At 39.9% G+C, this 20,330-nt stretch overlaps 1 long non-coding RNA gene across 1 annotated transcript; it reads left to right on the top strand.

Moving 5' to 3' along the window:
• The first annotated feature begins 5,394 nt into the window (after positions 1-5,394).
• On the top strand, positions 5,395-18,663 carry LOC145549133 (uncharacterized). The gene is made up of 2 exons (XR_014085098.1): positions 5,395-14,085; positions 14,277-18,663. It is a non-coding gene; the product is annotated as an uncharacterized LOC145549133 (long non-coding RNA).
• The last annotated feature ends 1,667 nt before the right edge of the window (positions 18,664-20,330 follow it).

Below are 20,330 nucleotides of genomic sequence, written 5' to 3'. Positions count from 1 at the left end.
TAAACTTGCTGGTTCCCTTGTCCATTGTCGTGGCTGATATTTTTTGAAAATCCGGCAGAAATGCTAAACTACTCGACTCAGAAATACTCTGCAGAGTCAGTCGAAACAAAAAATCTCATAGAATCTAAGCTCTGCGAGGAGGTTAATGTGAGACATGAAGTCACGTGGGACATTCGAGGGTGTTTCTGGGCGGAGCTTGGTAAGGTCCATCGCCACGGAAAGGACCCAACATCTTTTCACACTGGTCAGTCCATCCACAGACTTTGTGGTGCTAACTTAGAAGTATTTGTAAGGATTCTTTTGAAAAACTGGAGGGACTCATTAATGTAATTTGGATTCTAGAGGGCCACATAAACAGCTACTGAGGGCCAGATTTGGCCCCCGGGCCTCGCGTTTGACACCTGTGACCTAGACGCTTGAAAACTGTTAAAAATGATTAGGTTTGATTTAGTGGAAAAAGGTTGTGTGTTTTGTTGTTAGACAATAAATATGCAGCATAAATGACTTTGAAGTCGACACCGACTTCAGTATCAACGTTTGTGGCTGAACCGCTTTCTGTTTACATGTGTGGTTATGTGAAATAAAGGCGTCCATGTGAAGTCCAAATTTTCAAACCACTTACACCATCACTGATGCGTAACACAGCACGTGTGTGTGTTGCTGCCTCAAAGACGTGTTGGTTAACCTTCATTTTCCAGTTTGAACTTTGGTCAAATCAGGCAAATTGTTCTTCTGTTGCTCTTTAAAAAACAAGCTTGACGTTTTTTTCAACAGATTTTCGACTAGAAACAAAGTTTTGATGGGAATGTGCTTTTTATATATTTTGTTATACTTCGTTGGACTTTGTTAAAAGTGCTAAATAAATAAAGGTAACATGTCTCTCACACACACACACACACATGGCTGACCTGTCTTCGGTGCCTCTCGCACACAGAATGTTTTCCACTTTATTTCTTCTAGTTGAAATTTCTGTAGATATTTTAGTCAGTTAGGCTAGATTTGCAGGAAGTACAGCACAAAATGTCTGAAGCTCAAAGTGACACTTTCTCACAAAGCATTTGCCAACAATTAGACGCTATAGTCCAACATTTCCTCGTGTGTTTGCTCTGTTTTTTTTTTTTATCTTCCTGGCATCCTCTACCAACACTCAGTCTTCTAACCTGATGCCACGAAGAAAACAATGAGCTAGCTTGTTTTTAGCACTAGCGAGACCTCGCTATGTGATTGTGTTGGATATCAGCAGGTCACCAATGTTGGTATGTAGCTGTTGTGGAAGATCAGCCACCCACCAAGAACAAGCTACAGCCAGAACGCTGATTTTTGTCTGTTCCTACATTATTCCCGTTTTGAAGTTGGAATAGAAAGAATGACTCATAGCAGAAATTCAACATGTTCATTCAGATCTTCTGTTTTAAAGAACGGAGATCCGCAGAAGTCACAACTTGTGGCAATATGTTCCACGTGTGTGTCTGTTTTCTCTACTTCAGTATCAAACTATTTCAGTTTCAACTTGGCAACGAGAAAGAAAAAAAAAAAACAACACATCCCGGTCACTTCTGTCCGGGAACATGTAACGTACGGAAACTTTTTGGGCTGATTTCCTCCTCCATCTCAGTTTGTTCATGAATACATTCATATTTTGGAAAGATTTAGGTTCCTCCCCACCCCCTCGTCATCCTCAAACCTTCATCTCGCCGCACTTCTTTGCAATTAGGATTCAGGACGGCTGTCACCTTGGCCTCGGCTAGCTGGAGCTGCAGAGGTGTTCTGAGCCGAAGTATCATTAGTGCTGACATTATCAGCTGCCGCCTTGCAGGCTCTGAACTATAAAGCGTGCTGGCGTTCAAAGACTCTACCTTCATAAACAGAGTTTTGGGAAAGGTGGAGCTGGCGATGTTGGAGAGAGAGAGAGAGAAAAGTGTTTGAGTAAGATTAGGTGATGGTGAGAAGAGACGGGGCGGCAAAACAAAAACGAACTCAAAGTTTTGAAATAAACCGCTAGTGTTTTTCATTTTAGAGTTTTGAAGTCGGATAAGGAAACAGATGTATTTTATCCATACCAGTGTGAATCGTCACATTTTCAACAACAAATCTTTGATCAGATTCTAGCAGGCGAAGGATGAAAGCATCTGAGCAAAATATGCTGTTAATGGAAGACAATGCAGTCACAATAAAGATAAAACACCATGTACTGCTCAGTACATGGAATAATTCATTCTCCGGATCAGCAAAGATTTATTGCTGTTGTAGCTGAGTTAATTTTATTTATTTATTTTTCTTTTGTTTTTCAAAACTGATATCAATGAACTTTCTCAAGCCACACAAATCAAATCTGATTTGTGTGGCTTTTATCTGCGATATCTAAAATGTTTGCCTTGGGAGCTAAAACCAGCTAATTTAAATTACTGGCGGGCCAAAAAATCCATTTAATTATGAAAAAAAATAGTTGAGTGTTGTCTTTTAGTTTTATCTAATTTATGTCACTAAAAATTCAAAACAGAAAGGGTTTCAGACTGCTGCCTTATTAAGAGAAAAACAGAGTTTTCTGAATTGTTTGGGTGAACAATTGTTGTCAACTTTGTTGCCAAACTTTTACCACTCTTGACCACAAACGGTGCCTGGACCATGCTTTGGTTTAAAACAACAGGTCCTACAACGGCTCAATAAAAGTGTAGACTTGAAAATCTGATGTCCACAAACATTTTCCACTCAATCTGACTGAGCTTTGATTATTTAAGAAAGAATATTTCATTCTCCGGATCAGCAAAGATTTATTGCTGTTGTAGCTCAGTTAATTTTATTTATTTATTTTTCTTTTGTTTTTCATAACTGATATCAATGAACTTTCTCAAACACTTTTTTGTTGCGCTACAGCAGGACTGTTTATGTTTTATACTGTTTTTATTTTTGGTTCCCTAATATTGTTCCGGTAGGACGGTTATTGGTGTTGCACAAGGTTCTGTGCAGTCTTGTAGCTGCAGCAGCTGCTGGTAAGACGTGTGCTAATGCTAGCTCTCCTTCAGTAAATGTTTATAACGATAAAAATACTGCTAAATGTTTTTGTGCTGCATAAAAATATGACGACTGTTTTTTTAAGTTGCTTTAAAAGATTTGGATTTGGTTAGAATGAAACTATCATTTTTATAAAATTTGTCTGAAACTTTCCCTCCAAAATGGTTTTGTTGGGCCGCTGGAATCTGACTGTGCTGGTTGAGTGAGTCCTGAACAAACTCATTTTCATTTGGGCCCAATGTTCTTGAAGGGCCGGTTGTGCCACAATACATTAATAAAATCAGTTAAATTGAAAAATATAAAAATATCAATTTTCCCTCAAGATTTTGTGAATTGTTTTTTAGTTGGCGGGGGGTTTTGCAATAAAAATTGCACATTTTGTGGTATCAATTTAGAAATGTTTGTTAGGAATTTTTACGATGTTTGTGCTAATGTATGATGTTAAATGTGACTTTTTAGTACTCAGTGTTTTTGACCAATTTTAATAAAATTTACAATAAAATCAGAAAAAAATGTGGCGATTTGTTGATTTTGTAGATTTGTGAAAAAACTGGAGGGAAATATTTATGTAATTTGGAGCCTAGGGGGCCTCATAAAAAGCTACGGCGGCCCACATTTGGCCCCCGGGCCTTCAGTTTGACACACGTGTCTTATAGGTACATACTAAATACACACTGTTACCTGTGGTGGTTCTATATCTTTTTATTTAAGGACTGTATTTCATTAATATTGTCTGCTTGTCCGTTAAATGAAGCAGGAACTTTGAGTTTATATTTTTGAATTTTATTTAAACTTTATTTATACTGCACATTTTCTTGATGCCAACTTCTACACAGTTTTATTTGTTGTCTACATAAATAAAAAGAGAAGCTGCCTTGCTGCACTGCTGGAATCTGGTTGACTGTGTCCAACTCATCCTGGTTCTAGTGTGACATTATTGAGCCATTTAACAAATGTTACGCTGTATTTTTCTACCAGGAGACATTAAAATAAAGCAATATGACGTTAATGTCTGATGTCACAAAATTAGAAAAAAAGTCCAAGGTTTCCCCAAGGTTCTATGTCTTTTGAAGCAATAAAGATGTTTTTTTTTTCCATGGATGTCTTACAAAAAGCTTTTTGAAAGCTGTAAGAACTGCAGCTGTGTGTGGAAGTGTGCACAGTGGCAGGGTTGCTTGTTTGTACCTGCATGAATCCACCGCAGCTGTGAGACAAAAGTGGGATTACCAGAGCTGATTTAAATGGATTACGGGGTCTAAAAGAAACCGAGGACCACAGGACATCTGAGCTACACCGAAATACGTACACACACAAACAAACGCTTAATGTTTGCTTCTATTTTCAAGTGAAATGTCACAAACTGTTTGTTCGCGTAATTGTTTCTGAACAGCCTGTAAAAGTTGTGGCAGCTGGCAGATATGAAAGCAAAGAAGGGAGAAGGAAACAGACGCGGAGAGAGAGAGAGTGTAGGGGAGATTGCTGTGGAGAGTAAAAGTAAAAATCAATCTGCCTTGAAATGGTGCAAGATTATCACTGACAGAACAAGTGCTGCTTATGTGACTCGTGAGACTAAAGATGCCTCAACAGAATGTTGTTTTCTCCAGAAATGACACCGTAGCTCAAATTTGTCTTTAAAGCCTTTTCTTGCTTCCCTCGAAAATATTAAGGTGCTGACTTTTCTTTGCAAGAACAGATTACGGTATTTTTATATTTTTTTTTTCAGTCTGAAGTATTGCATATAAAGAAAGAACTGAATAAAATGTAGGGTTTCTAACCAGGATGGATGTGTTGTTCCTGCTTCTGGGTGTCTCAGCATTTCAGGTTCAACGGCGGCAGATAAAATTGTTGAAGTACCGATGCGCTCATGTCACTTCGCACTCAAACATTGTTGAATGTGTGCTCTACCTTGTGAATTGAATTCAGTTGTTTTGTTTTTTACAGTGCTGCACAAACAACTGAAGTCAGGCTCAACAGTTTCAGGTCAGGCTGGATTGCCAAAATGTGTTACTTTGGGTAAATGTGTGCCTCTAACAGGGAAATGCTCCAAACGTTATGCACAGGTAGAAACACCAAGAGACCGTCCAGCCATGATGACATGCAAGAAAGAATTTGATTCTGTCACAAAGATGTTTTGGTGAAAAATGTGAAAATCAGTTCCTGTGTGAAAAGCAATATACCTTAGGAAGATGTGTTGGCAGAAGCCAAGTAGAAAGGTGTCATTATCCACAGTGAAACGGGTTCTGCCTCAACAGGCTAAAGGACCGCTCCACTGCCCCAAATACAACCAAGAAACACAGAAATGTTTGGAAATTCACTCAAGGAAAAATAAGTCTGGAGGCATGTACTGTGGTTTGATGGAGACTTCAAAAAAGGTTAACTTAAAGAGGCAGAATTACGAATTTTCCAGGCACATAGTGCCATTTTCAGCACAATTAAGTACATATGTTACCTTCAAATTAGATAAAAATGCTATATGACTTAAAAAGAAATTTGACTTCATAATTTAACGCCTTGAAATTGAGCCTCTGTCTCTTTAAAAAACTAACCTTTTACTACCAGTGTCACACTGAGAAGTAGCTCCTATAATGAGCTCAGCAGATGCCCAATTACACCAGGTGTTTGCTAATTGCTGCTGGCTAGTCTGAAGGGGCTGAGTGGGGGAGGGCTGCTTGGAAACTGCAGCTCAGAGGAGGAGCTTCGCCTTGAAGGTGGAGCTAGGTCTCACCAAGCGTTTTGTAACAGCTGAACGGTTGCCACGGGAGATTAAAGGACTTCTCAAAAATGCATGAAAGAATCAAGGCAACACTCCACGTATGTTTTTGATGAGTTAACATAATTATGATATGATGTAAATCTACAACCTCCAAAACAAAGGTGGTGTTACTGTTAGAAACCTCTGACATCACTTCCCTCCCATTTCTCCACATTCCACCGTTTCAGAATGAAATGTGGGATCCTGTGCAGGTCCAGTGGACCCTGGTTTCCTCCTGGTGCGCAGCTCTTTAACAATCTGCTAAAAAGATTTTGTGATTTTTATTTATATGCATTTCAAATTCTGACATTCGTCTGTGCTGCAAGCATAAAACACCAAAGTGATTTTTCAGGCGCTTTTGTGCAAAAAAAAAAAAAAAAAAAAACAAACAAAAAAACGGCAATTGTAAGATTGATCTTTCTTGCTTAGTTAGTTCTTATTTGACAGGATTATGTCTGCGCTGATGTAGAGGAAATGAATCTGTGACAGAGTCGAACCTGACTGGAGCCAGCTGTTACCTGCAGCTTGAAGCCGCTGCTTAAATCATTCAGATTACTACTGAACCGTAGAGTCACTCACTCACTGAGTGACTCTCCTCATTGGCCAACTGCTGCTTCGCTGCGGGTGGTGGGGGTTGAGGGGTTCCCTGGAGGGGTGAGGGGAAAAAAAAAATCTTCTCATCGCCATGGCTACAGGGACCGGGGATGACAGCGACAGCATTAATTATTTTAGCATCAGAGGCGACGGAGGCTGATGCCTGGTGGGACAGCAGTGAGGGCCAATAGTAATTAACCACTGCCTGCTCTCACGTGTCACTTCCTGTGTCCCGGGTGTGTAAGCAGAGAGTGGGTGGGGGGGGCGTTGGCGATGTTCTTGTGTAATTACTCCCGTTTTCAATTTCTCGTCTTTGCTCTTGCTACTTTGAATACTGCTTTAGTAAAATCGTTTAAATACATGCTTGGACAAAGTTTGCTTCTTCTTCTTTTGGTACAACTCTGTAGTCTGGTTAATAGAAATAAATATTTGATCCTAACCATCGCCCTGAGCATGACTGCACTTTGTGCAGCTACCTGTGCTGCAGTGCTAACTCTACCAAGCAACAGGAGCAAGCAGTAAGCTTGTTGCACGGTTTTGTTTCTTGATTTTTATATCCGGCAGAGTGAGGGTCTCAGGCCACCTGCAGAGCAGCTCTACGTCCCTGGAGAAGTGCACACTGCCTAACTCAGGCTGTTCCTATACAGAGCAGAAAGGTGGTGACCACAGATTTGTATTTTACCTCCCTGCCAGGCTGCACGGTGCATCTTCAAGGGGAAATCAGTGAATGGGACAGACACATACGTTCCTTATAAATTACCTGGAACTGCTTGTTCTCCTGGCACCGAAACATTTCCTCCTTTTTCTGAAGCGTCACCACATATTAGTCCAGAGAGACAACACGACTGTGGTGGCATACATAAACCGACAAGGGGTCTAAGGTCCCAACATCTGCATATGCTGGTCCACAAGCTGGTCACTTGGAGCAGCAAACGTTTTCTCACTGAGAGCCACTCATGTCCCAGGAGTGTTGAACCGGGGAGCGGACCTTCTCTCCAGGTAGCTGTTTGTTTTTCGGGCAAAAGGTCACCTTGTGTGTCAAAGCAGTGACTTTCACATTGGATAGTTGGTGCAATTGCTTTAGCTTACACCTCTAGGAGACAGAAGGGTCCTGAGGGCCTTTGTGCCCACTCTGCACGAGGGCTGACCACCTCATGGGTCCAGTTCAGAGGAGTTTCCATCCAGGAGATCTGTGCCGCAGCTCAACCGCTGGCTCAGTCACTGCTCAGCATGGCATTAAGCACCCATCAATGACTTATATTGTAAGCAGTCGGTCTTGGGTCTGGAGTCAGGATTGTCCCGTGTGAGACACGAAACGAATGCTATGAAAGAGAACTTTAGTTTACTCTTGTAACCTGGGTTCTCTGAGTAGCCATCCTCCTTGCTCATTCGTAGCGAGGAAGATGGTGTGAGTTTTTGAATTTTCTGCCTGTGCAGGGCCAGCCATAGAGGTAGGTGCCGCCCCCAGGCACCGACAGACTAATCCCCAGCCAATCAGGGCTGGCGGCACGTAATCGGATCTTCTGATGAGATCACGCCCAGGGCGCTTGTTGTGACTTCTTTACGCTTCTCTACAGTGTTTAGTGGGATGACAGTAGCTCAGGATAGGTCACAGGGTCAAAAACATGCTATTAAGGATGAGATTAACATTTTGATTTCTTGTTCATCCACAAGAAACTATCAACTATTTTGCAGAAAGTAGTCAACGGATCCTGTCGGAGGACCCTGAAATCCACAGGACTTGGGCAATTATGGTAGCGATTTCTTTTTGTCCATAAAAATGATTTCTACATACATCAACTATATATTATTGTAAAAACAAATTACAACTTTATAATGATATTGTGGGTTTTTGTTATTATAATGACATAGAAGTCATTACTAAAAAAACCAGCTCCACCGAGGGGACAGTGGCCCCGGGGCCCTAAGCGGCTGACGTCGAGCTTCGCGTTGCGCTCCACGATACTGCGAACATCGAGACTAATCTGGACGGCGCAACACCCACCCAACGGAGAACCACTGCTCCTCTCCTGCATGTTTTATTCAGAGATGACATCATGCTGCTGCAAGACTTCTGGATCACTCCTCAGCGAAGGTCATGTGGTGGAGAGATACAAACTAAAAGAGGAAAAAACAAGTAGTGATGAGTGGCTGAAGCCTCTCGACATGTTTTTTATTTACAGCTTAGTATTTCTTATTTGTTGCTTTTCTCCGAGCTCGATCCAGAAATGTTCTCGCACATTCTGTGTCCTCCCACACACGTGCTGAGCGCACACGCTCCACCACCAAACAGCCACCAGCTTCCTGCACGGACTCGCACAATGTTGATGCACATGCCGAGTTGCCCCACAGAAACTCTCGGTGCCGTCTGAAATCTTCCAAACCGCTTTCCGCCCACCCACCTCCTGTCTGCATCCTCTTCTGAAGAGTCCAGTAAGGCTTCATTTGCTCACTTTTTCCAATTCGAGTTCATCTTCTTGCAGTGGGGAACAATGCCAGGTTAATTTGTGTATCTCCACTTGGTAAAAGGTGAGGGAGAGAAGAAGGGGCTCTGAAAAGACTATGAAGATGACCCTTTTCCCTATTCCGACTTTCTGTTCTGTTTGTTATAAGTCAAAGAAATATGGGAAGTGAACAAACATGAGCAGGTTCAGGTGAGAAAATACAATAATTTGTGACCTGTGCCACACTACAGGCATGAAATGTTTTTATGCTTAGTTCTGATAGACCAACCATATACAGAAACCCCGTGTTCATGTCTGTTTGTGGCCAGAGACAGTGGGGGGATATTCACAGTACAATACATGCTCAGTTTGGTGGGTTAGGTCTTTCAGTCATACACTTTTCTTTATGAACCTGTTGTACGTGGGTCATGGAAAATTATATTGAAGGCCATGGAGAGTCATGGAAAAGTCAGTTTTTTTTCTCTAAATACCAGAGGGAAACCCTGTAGTAGAAATGGTCCAGCGTGTGCTGGACCATAAAATGGCATAACAAAAGTCTAATTTTTCACTTGGAATAAATATTCTGCACAACTAAAAGCTAAATTAAAACCAGCCTGTTTAGGATAAAAACTGCTTGCCGTCGAGTCGTTTTTCGTCTTACGCCATTTCAACGTTCTCGTGCTTTCAGGCCGTCTCCCACACTGAAGCGTTTAAATTCAGAACGCCTAAATAACTCCACCTGGACTTTTCTAATCTCTCCTCTCAGCTGCTCCACTATCTGCCCTTCACCATCTGCCATTCATTTGAATGAATACTACAGGTAGTTAGCCTGCAGTTTTGTTTATCTGTCTGAAAATATGCCACAGGTCCTTTGGATTTTGTCTCCAAATCTGAGCGCTCTGGGGGAGATGCTATCAGGACATAAAACCGCCATCTGCTGCTCTCTTCAACAGAGTTTGTCACAACCTCGCTAGCTAAACTGGTTGATTTTTCTTTTTTTTTTTTTAGTCACAAAACATTAACAAGAAGATACATCAGTCAACTGAGGAAATTAAACATTCGAGGGAGTTCCTGAAAGATAAATTTGCGACAACAAAAGCAGGCAAATCTGGTTTTTAATTTTAGAAATTGTCACACACAAAGCAGAGATTTTTACCGTCATGCAAAGGCATCCAATCAGAACGGAGAAGCTTCTGATTGGATGCCTTTGGTTGCCTGTGGTTAACCACATGCATCAAACTCCAGGCCGAATACGGCCCACTGTAACTTTTTATGTGCCCCTCTAAACTCTACCGGGACACACAAGGCAACAGTTATGTGCTTAAATAATTAAATGCAGCAGTTTTTATCTGTATGCAGCCAAATTACATCAATGTGAAAAGATGTTCAGTACTATTTAACTTTAGGTGCTTATTAAATATTTATTCATATTTTAACGGTTTGTTAATGGGTCGTTTTATCGGTATGTTCTGCCACAACCGCACTTCTGAGGACATCTGTGATCCTGATGGCTGAAACGGAAAGAGTTTGACGCCATCGATCTAAACAAGTGTTTTCTTCACCTGCTGCTCTCCAACATCATTATTGCCCCGGCCGGCACTCATAGCAACACAGACGATAATCACACCCTAGTTTAGCCCGGCGGCCGGGTACAGATGACAAAAATCTTCATCACACAGGCTTTGCAGTCAAACACACGATTGTGTGGACAAGGAGGTTTAAATCTAGATTGACGAGCGCCAATGTTTTCCTGGGGTTTAGCTTGCAAAGCTACTCAGACTCACCTGCATAATTGTTTTTTCTGCTTTTTGAACCGACAAGTGACGCAGCAAGATATCAAAATAAAAGAGAAAATGCATCTTGGTGCAGCATCTGGCATCTACAGTCCGCAGACCGACGTCTGAATGATTTTTGTTTGAAACGCTGCGTCCCCTCAGCAGACGTTTTAGTTTGCGTTCTGCTGCCGCAGACACTTTACACCGATTCCTGTCCTCATCCTACACAGTAAGTATCTCTGCTTAAAAAACAAGAAAATAATATTCATTAGCAACATTTTTACAGAAAATTTGAAATATATAAGCATAATAGTGTCATCTCATTGCTTCTTTTCGGTGATTCTTAAGGACATTACAGTACTAGATGGTGCTTGGTTTGGATATTTCTAAATAAAAAGGAAAAAGAACAAAAGAAAGACCATAAAGCCTCAAAGTCTCTCTAAGAGTTTGAGTTTCAATCGTCTGTTTAACAGACTTCAGTCTCATGTTAGCTTATGTATCACTTTAATCTTTTGCCCATCGCATTTTAATACAAGTTTATTCGTTTGCCCGTCTAGAACCTACTTTTTCAAAAGCAACACCTAAAAAGCCTGCAGCAACAGAAACGTTCCTCCTGGTTTAGGAAGTTCAGAGTCAAGTATTTAAAAATTTAAAAAAGACAAAAAATAACTTCCAGATGCACGGCGATGGGGAATGAAATTACGTTTGTGTTACAAGCTGAACATTCATCAGAGAAGGAGCAGCAGAAAAATTCATCTGTCCAGCATGTCTGCGTTTCTATTGATGTGATGCCACGAGGTGAAAATGGGTGGATGCTGAAGGAATAACAGCAGCTTTAAAGAAAGTCAACTAAAGGAAAGAAGCCCTTTGATTCCATATGAATCAAGGATAGTTATTCTTTTCTTTTTTAATAAATACACTTTCTCTGCTGTTGTCCCTCAGGACTTTACCATTGAAATGTGTGTGTGTGTCTGTGTGCGGCCACCTGCTGGGCCTCGTGTGGTAAGCACACTGGGATTTTGGCATAAATACTTTAGGGTGTGTTTGATAAGTCTGGCCTACGGAGAGAAAACACACCAAAATAACAATGCAGAGGGGGATTTACTGTCGAAAGAGGAAAAATATCGTCAAGAGACAAAGGCGGGGGGAAAATAGAAATATTGTATATGGTTTAGATTTAGCTGATTGTGTGTGTTTAGACCATGTTGCTCTTTTGTCGTCACGTAACATACGAAAAGTAAGAATTATAAATGTTTACATATGTCGGTTTATCCAAGACAAACACACTTTCCCCCTTCAATATTTAATATTTTTGTGGTATTTTGATTTGTTCTTTCATGAAAAAAAAATCATCTTCATCAGTATGTTTTAAAATCCATCAATTCACATCCAAACCCTTTGACAACCAATGATTCCCATTAATATTCCATCACCAGTCACACCTGCTATTGAGATACATCAGATGTAAACAGAGAAGCCTGCAGATTATTATTCACTCCTGCCATTAAAAATCACACCTGTTTGATTAGATTACAGTTTATTTACATGTAAATACATTTATTTTCACATGCAGGCGAACATAAACAGGACAACGTCACAGGCGCAGTTGAAACCAAAGATGTAATAAAAACTAAAATTAGAATTTGTTTTTGTCTCAGTGACATTAAATCAGACCAAACTGTTCCTGTTCGATTCAGATTGTGTTCCCAACATTTTTGTCAATCTTGTTTAGAATTTTAAATCCTGCAGCCGACTTTATGCACAAAAAATATAAGTTCAGTCCATTTACAAACCCTTCGTCATCACTGATTGGGCTTACCACTTTAACCCTTTCATGCACGAATTATGATCCTTTGTGTCAAGATTTTTTTTCCATTTTTTTATTTATTTTTTTCTTAAGGCATAAAAAAGGTAGGGACATTTTTTTTTTTTTTTTTAGGTGATCAATTGTAATTTTCTCCATATACAAAGTTGTTATTTGAAAAATACATCAGTAGTATTGTTCTTTAGCTGTTATCTGATGTCACAGTATTTTTTTACCTGCAAGAGTCGTCTACAGTAGAAGGAGGGACCGGGTCGGTCAGCATGCTTTTTTTGTCTGTCGGCCATATTGGATTCAACAAAATAATTTCTTGCATTTGCAGCTGATGGCCAGTAGTTAGTGGTGTATTTTATGATGCATCAGTGTCCACTTCAGTGGTCTGGTTGCATTTATAACATAAAAATCCATAAGAAGCACAAGAAAATGGTTTTTAGACAGCTGTCCACTGTAGTGACCACTAAGCATGAAAGGGTTAAGGAACCGCTGATACGGACCTCTCATCACCCAGAGTTGGGGCGGCACAAAGGCAGCTTAATACCACCTTTAAACCGTTTGGTAGTAAGCTATCGGAGTTGCTATCCATTTCAGAGACCCACGTTGCTTCAACATGTCCAAGTTGTTCCTTATGAAAGCAAAACTCCGGCACAGCATGACGCTGCTGCCACCGTGCTTCACAGTCGGGATGGAGTCGGGGTTGCAAGCTTCCCCAATGTCCTCCCAATGTAACGGTCGGCATTACATCCAAGAACTTCAACCTTAGTTTTATCAGAACATGGCTCAAAAAGTAAAAACTTCAACCCCAACTCAACTAAAACTGAAAGTAAAAGCTTGTGTACCTTTATATGCAATGCAAATAAACAGCTGTGGTGCGTCCAAGTTGTGCCAGAAAATAAAAAAATAATCAGTGCAGCCTGATTCAACAACAATCTAAAGTGCATATGGTACAGCTCCAAACGAATAGAAAAGCGACGCAGCAGCAGCAGCAGCAGCAGCAGCAGTGCCGTTAGCGTAACATCTTTTTATGCTGCAGAAATGCAACTCGGATATGCAACACTGTCAGGGGCATTAGTTTCTGAATGACTCAGTGGTGAGATGTAAATGTTATTTTAGTGTAATTTATGATTTAGAGTAATTAGAGGCCCTTCAAGTGTCTGTTCTACTCCGTTAATCACGGCTCAATTATGTGTAGAAAATATAACGATCCGACTGTTTTATTGTGGCAAGAAGGGATTAGAAATCCTGCCTTGTCGACGCAAAGCTTATGTAATGTTCAAAAGAGGGGTATACACATGCATGTAAAATATAAATATATAGGAAACAACGATTAAATAAAGTAGGCAAAGAGAAAAGCCTCAATTTACTTGAGTAAATCAGGAGTCCCCGTCGATTTTAATCTATAGGAGAGTCCTAAAGATGGATGGGTGGCTGTGTGTGCATGAGCGTGTGTGTGTTTTGGAGGAGGGGGTCTTACTGAATAATTCAACTCTTCTGTCCAAATTCTGTGGTGAAGCCAGCCAGAAAGAGGACAACATGCAGTGTGTGTGTGTGTTTTTGCATGTGTGTGAGAGAGAGGTCAGAAATGTTAGAGGGGGGAGGATTTAAATGGGATTCTTTTTTTTTTTTGCCTTTTCTATAAGGAGGTGCAGTAGAGATGGCACTGAAAGTGGGTCAAGGAAATGGGTGAAGGTGAGTGTATCCCTCAATAACACACACACACGCACACACACACTTTTACTGAAGGTCTGGAGAAAGCCCAAAATGATGAAGAGATCACCTCGAACAGGGAGTTTTATTTATTCATGGTGTGAGAAACGAAAAAAAGTGACGCGTGTTCGTGCAGTCCGTATTTATTTTATTTATTTTTTTTACTCCCACAGACGTTAACAACCATTTCGAAAGAAGAAGAAAAAAAAAGACTCAAGCAGAATTTCCAGATTGGAAACGAACTTGTCAAGATTTCAAGCTAAAACTTCTCCGTGGGCGTTTGTGCATCTTTGGACCGGAATGTGCGACGCATCAGCCGTAAAAACGCCTGCAGCTCTTTTCCATGGGAATTTTTTATTTTTTTTTTCGTACATGTATCTGCGGAGATCAGCAGCGGAGGCTGGTGTTTACCCGTGTCGTGATTTAAATGTGCTGTCATGACGCCGAGCGCAGAGATGAGCGAGGGGCCCACGGGAGACCTGGAGAAGTATTGTGACGCCTCGGAAAAAGTTGCTTTCACACCTTGAAGCCTCCCTGCAGCTGGATGAGCCTCGAGAGACCCCGAGATTACAAAGGCTTCTGCGACACACGATTTACGACGAACGTACGTGTGATCGATCTGTGCGGCAAGTTAGGAAATATGGCATTACTGATAAACAGACACAATTTATGAGTTGTGTTTTAATCACAGCTTGATCCCCGCCTTCTTCCGCCGCCACCTCGGGATCGGATGATAAATCTGAATAAACCGTAAAGGAAAAAAGCAGGTGTGGGAAAAGGCTGGCGTGGTAGAAAAACTGAGGCGTCTCAAGAGTCCACAAATGAAATGCCTTTAAAAACAACAAATCCTACAAAACATTTGAGGAAATACAAACTCCATCAGATTTGAACCTCAAGCAATGACAGAACATAAAACATGTTCTGATGTTAAAAACAGATTTTTCTGCATAAAGATTTTCAGTCCATTTGCAAGACTGGATTCTGCTTTTGCAGCAAGGTTTCCCCCAGAAAATCTGCTAAGTCCAGTGGTTGGGCTCCAGGGCAGTCATTCGTCCAGCGACCCGTCATGTTTTTGATTTAAAAAATGTTTAAAGTTGACAGGAAACTTTAAAATATCACTTGATAATCAAGTATTATTAAAAGGTTGGAAGATTAATACCTGAGCACCAACAATAAAGCCATAGGAAATGCAAACATTTTAATAAATAAGCAATGCTCAGCTTGGTGGGAGCTCAAGGTGACCCGCCAGGCTTATGATACACTGAGGGAAACCCTGTTTTGTGGCTTTTCTCAAAATTATCATGCCGCTATCTGCATATAATTGATGGAGGGGTAAATGTGGCACTTTCAGGTATTTGGAAACTAGAGTTACTGACCTCTACACCTCTCTCATATCCTGGTGGACTTTTTTCCCCCATGTTGTCACACGAGGAGGCAGTAGGATTGCGTGAGTCCGTTAAACTGAAAATTAACTTAAAAAGCTGTGAATCAAATGACTGAATTATTTATTATTATATGCCATAGAGGGCTGGTAACGAGACTTTAGTGTTTTTTATTTTGGGTTGAATCTAAAATGTGCAGAACAGTAACGCTTGAGAACTGGAGCTGGAGACACTGATAAAACAGTCATATAAAAACCTATAAATTAAAAATAATTTAAAAAAAAGACAATTGGGAAAAAGAAGTAAATTAACCATCCTAATTGCCCTAAAACAAGAAAAAATTTAGAATGATTTAATGTCAGAGCGAAAAAGAAAGGATGTCTATTTATGTAAATATCTCGGTTCAGTAGGTTGCACACTGCATAACAGGCTATTTATCCTACACAGTATTAGATTCTTAAAAATGACACATTGAAGTTGAGATTCTCTGTCAAATAGCTTTGGTTATTTAGGACGATTTGGTCAGAAAAAGCAACCCTTTTAAATCTGGTCCGAGGCGTTTGGTGGCCTGCAGTGACGGAGGGTTCAGGCTGCGGCTGCAGCAGGGAGACGACAGGTTCTCTGTGAATGAAATGTGACAACGTTGCAACCTTGAATGTGGCTCGGCTGCTTATCACATACACTGACGCCTTGAAGTTTTCTCAACGTTTCCCGGAGGAGGCGAATGTGGGAATGCGAATGTCCCAGTGTCAGTCAAATCAGATCCGATCACGCCAGCTCCCTGCCAAACCGTTTAGTCAATACAAGACGCAAAGCCAAACGCACGTGGTGCTGATATCTGGATGGGGAAATGCCAACATAACTGTTTAATTTGTACCGTCCTTAGGTTCTTTTTGAAGCCTCTGATTATTTCGAGCTGCAGGTTAAAAGTCTGTGTCCTTTTGGGAAGCGCTTGTTTGAAAATATCTCAACCCAGAACTCATCTGAATGACTTAGCCTACAAAAAAAGATTAAATAAAAACACTTAAATGTTCTGATTGACAGCACTTAATTTTAGAAAAAGAGAAAAAAAAACGACTATTTTGAGCTCATCCCAAATGATAGTTTTGAACAAAATGATCAGAGGAAGTGTTTTGGTGCCTAATTTACACTTTAAATGGTCATTAAGCTAATTAGTCTCCAAGATTTTCTAATTAATAATCCTTAGCCTTTTGTTTTCCTGGAGTATGAACAGAACAACATGGAGGCTAATGTCTTCTGACCGCAGGTGGACACACATTTATCTGTCTTGACACCAGGCGCAGCAAACAGCATGATGGGTTAAACAAAATTTCCAAAGCCCATTAAGAAACATCTGCAGCAAAGAGTGGAAATCTGAAGCGTTTGTTAAGCCTTCCTGAAAAATCAGGTCAAATGAGACAAAGATTGAGCTTTCGGCAGCAAACGCTCCAGAAGGGGCGTCAGGTGTAACAAGGGTGAATTTGTGAGAAAGCAACTCATGCCTAATGTGGGGGAAAAGTATGGTAGGGGGCCTGGTATGCTGTGGGCAAGTTTCTGTCCGTAATATCTTGGAAAGAAAATGACCGACATTAATAATGGCAGGTTGGTGTGGAATACTGATGTCTGAGTCGCCAAGGTTAGAAGATGGTAGTTTATGTGTTGGTTATGTGCTGTACATGTTTTGCAGGTAAGAGTGACTTTAGGAGATGTCCGATTTTTTGTAAAATTAAAATGATTTAAGCTGTATATTTAAGTTGTACATTTACAAATTTTCTTCAAGATAGTCATAACAGCACAGTTGGTGAATAAATCTCCATTTTAAATTCTCTAAATATCACAAACACAATTAAGAGAATATAAACAGATATTTAATATATTATTTCTGTCTAACTAGAAGCGTAATAAACAGTAACAGTTTTATATATATATATAGGTAGTATAAGATGTATAAAAACAGATATAAATAGTAAAATGCTTAAGTTGTTGTAGATGAATAAATTATATTCCTAAATGGTTTATATATTGTTTTAAGTCTTTGTTGTTATTAAAATTGTATTGCGTTGCATAGGTTTTTGGTGAAGAGCTTATTTGCAATGGATGTAAATAGAAAATACAAACATGTCTTTGGTAGTTAATTGTCATTTTTGTTTATGTGTAATAGTGAAATTAGCTTTTTACTTGCAGTACCTTTGCACTGATCCTGCTGCTAGAGGAGAGGATATGTATAAAGCTTCCCAGAAGAGTCTGGATCTCCTGGGCCAAAACGTGGCCAGAAGAAAGCTCTCGACTAAAGAAAGTGAATTTTTTGTTCGAAGGGGTCAGCAAACTAAAGACACAAAGGAAGAACTGGAAATAATGAAAAGCTCTGCAGCATTTAGTGCAGATGGCAGGTGTATGAATAGCATATAATGTTGGTTTTATTTATATCTTATATGCTTGAATGAAAACTCACAGTTGATTTAATGGTGCATCATGTGGTACTCGCAGTTTGCATCAAAAGTATCTTTTCTTTCAGACGGTGTATTGTTTTTCTTGATTTTACAAATCAGTTATGATAAATGATTTAGTTGTAAAAAAAAAAACAAATAAAAAACACCCCCTTTAAATATTGAAAAATAATGTCAATTACAAATATTTTGGAGATATAAAACAATGACTGTGTAAATCAGAAACCGGTTTCTTTATGGTATACTTGGGTTGTTTTCACATCTGATAGTCAGATAGACCTGGTTTGATTGGGGACCAGAAATGTAACATCTTATATTTTTTAGCTGCTGCACTTTGTTAAAACAGCCAAAGGATTTGAACAACCCGTTTTCTCCCTCGTCTGTGGTGGCGCTGTATTTAAGAGCTACTGAAGGAAATGACACCAAATCTCTGAAGAAGACCAGTGCGAGATCGTTGTTCACCAAATTTAAACAAAAATGGAGCCATGTCAGATTTTAGCAGTTGTCTGATTTCTCCGTTGATATACTTTACTGGTTTAGACATGATCTGTTAGCTGCTAACGCTAGCTAAGTTCCTGCAGGCTCCATTACTATGTGGTGAGTTTGTCCACATAAGCAGGCTGTTCCAAAGTTCAATGATCAGGAATCTGTGACAAAAAATAATTGCGGTTTCCTTATATCTTAACATAATTTCTATAAAATGTGTGTTAAATTAAAATTGGAAAAAATTCCTCATGTTTTCATATGCAAAATGTGTATTTCCTTTGGATATAAATCTAAAGTTACTTCAAGGTTGACTTCTTCAGCGATTGCTTCCTGTTGACTCTCCCCTTCTGTCAAAGAAAAATAAAGGTTTCACAATAAATTGTAAGCTTTTAATTAAAAAAACGAGCTAAGAATTTCTCAAGAGGGGCATTTAAGGGAGGTGGTTTAAAAGAAAACAATTGCTCATTACTAGAGATGTGGTAAATAATCACCCAGATTTAGATTAGCATTACTGGCTAAATGTGATTTTATATTGGCTCAGTCCCTGAGAGAAATATACTTTTGTTTAATGGGCCTTTTGTTGTGATGCTCAATGAAAATGTAACAAATTGCAAACAATTTTCAATGCGGCACAAAGATCTCGTTTTTCATTGGCTCGTAAATCCTGGACCTGTAGACTAAAACAAAAACGTCACAATCTGTGTATTAACAAGTTGATATATTAAAGCAAGCAACTTGTAATTGGATATAATATCAACAACAACCAAAATAGCTCTGGAAATGATTTCAAATATTATAACACTGGGGATTTGGTTACTGCAGAAAGTGGCTGGAGCTTCGTCCCGTTTCCCCATCGGCCACGTGGAAATACTTTAGAAAAATACTTACTGAGGCAAAGACCATTTTGTAATTTTTAATCAACTTTTCAGAGAATAAAATCTGACAATCTACTAGAAAGATATCGGTGGTTTTACCCCGTCGTCGTACTGCGGTAGATTTTCCCACTGACCAAGGCTCAAGTGGAAACGTCTCATACGTTTGACAGCTGACAAAACTCATCCTGCTCATCCGAGGCCACTGAAGGCCTCTGCGAAAACCTCAAGTACATCAGCAAGAGATATATTAAGAGTTATTCTGGGGGCATTTCAGATAATATGTAGTTGAAGTATACCACAAATTCACTTTGGACTTCTGTAAATATTTCTCTCCACCATTTTAAATACCATTTTAAAATGGTATTTTAAAATGGTTTTAAAATACCATTTTAAAACACAAACTGAAACACTGTGAGACACATTGATCTGAGCCACAGTCACCCTCCAAAATATTGTTACGTTCACTAAATCACGCTTCATTATTTCAAATAAATTTAGAATCACCGTGATGTTGCTAAATAAGACAAAGATTCACCACAAAGAAGTATTTAAAGGAGGGTTGTCCTTATTTAAACTCTACATAGCCAACTTCTGGGAAGATTAAACTTCAGAAATGTTTTGCTCGTAATGTTTTTAGATTTATTTAAAGGCTTCCTCTCCTCAGGCGGCGTCTCAGAATCCAGACGTCCCAGAGAAACGAGCCTCAGCGTTGTCTGACTTTTTTTTTCCCAGGCTTGTCTGTTCATTTCCTCTCCTTTTGGATTTCAATAAAATCGTTTCGCTCTGGGTATGAAATGAAAGTCGAAGGGACACAGTAGCAACACATATCTGTGTGGAGCGGGGGTCTGAATTTATGAAGGAACTAAATCAACCAGAAACTACTACAGGGCGGGCCACAAGTTTCCACTCTGTGTAATCGCTGCTCGTCTTGGGCCACTTCGTGGTTGATCTTCAACATTCCCAGTTTTCTGAAACTTGCAAATAAGTTTAAGTTTTGCCACAGTGTCGTGTGTGTGTGTGACGCTCGTTCCGTGTTT

This window comes from Poecilia reticulata, chromosome 2 (assembly GCF_904066995.2).
Source record: "Poecilia reticulata chromosome 2, P_reticulata-male-v2, whole genome shotgun sequence".
Lineage (NCBI taxonomy): Eukaryota > Metazoa > Chordata > Actinopteri > Cyprinodontiformes > Poeciliidae > Poecilia > Poecilia reticulata.
The sequence above is the reverse complement of the archived record's forward strand: the minus strand, read 5'-3'. Positions and strand labels throughout refer to the sequence as shown.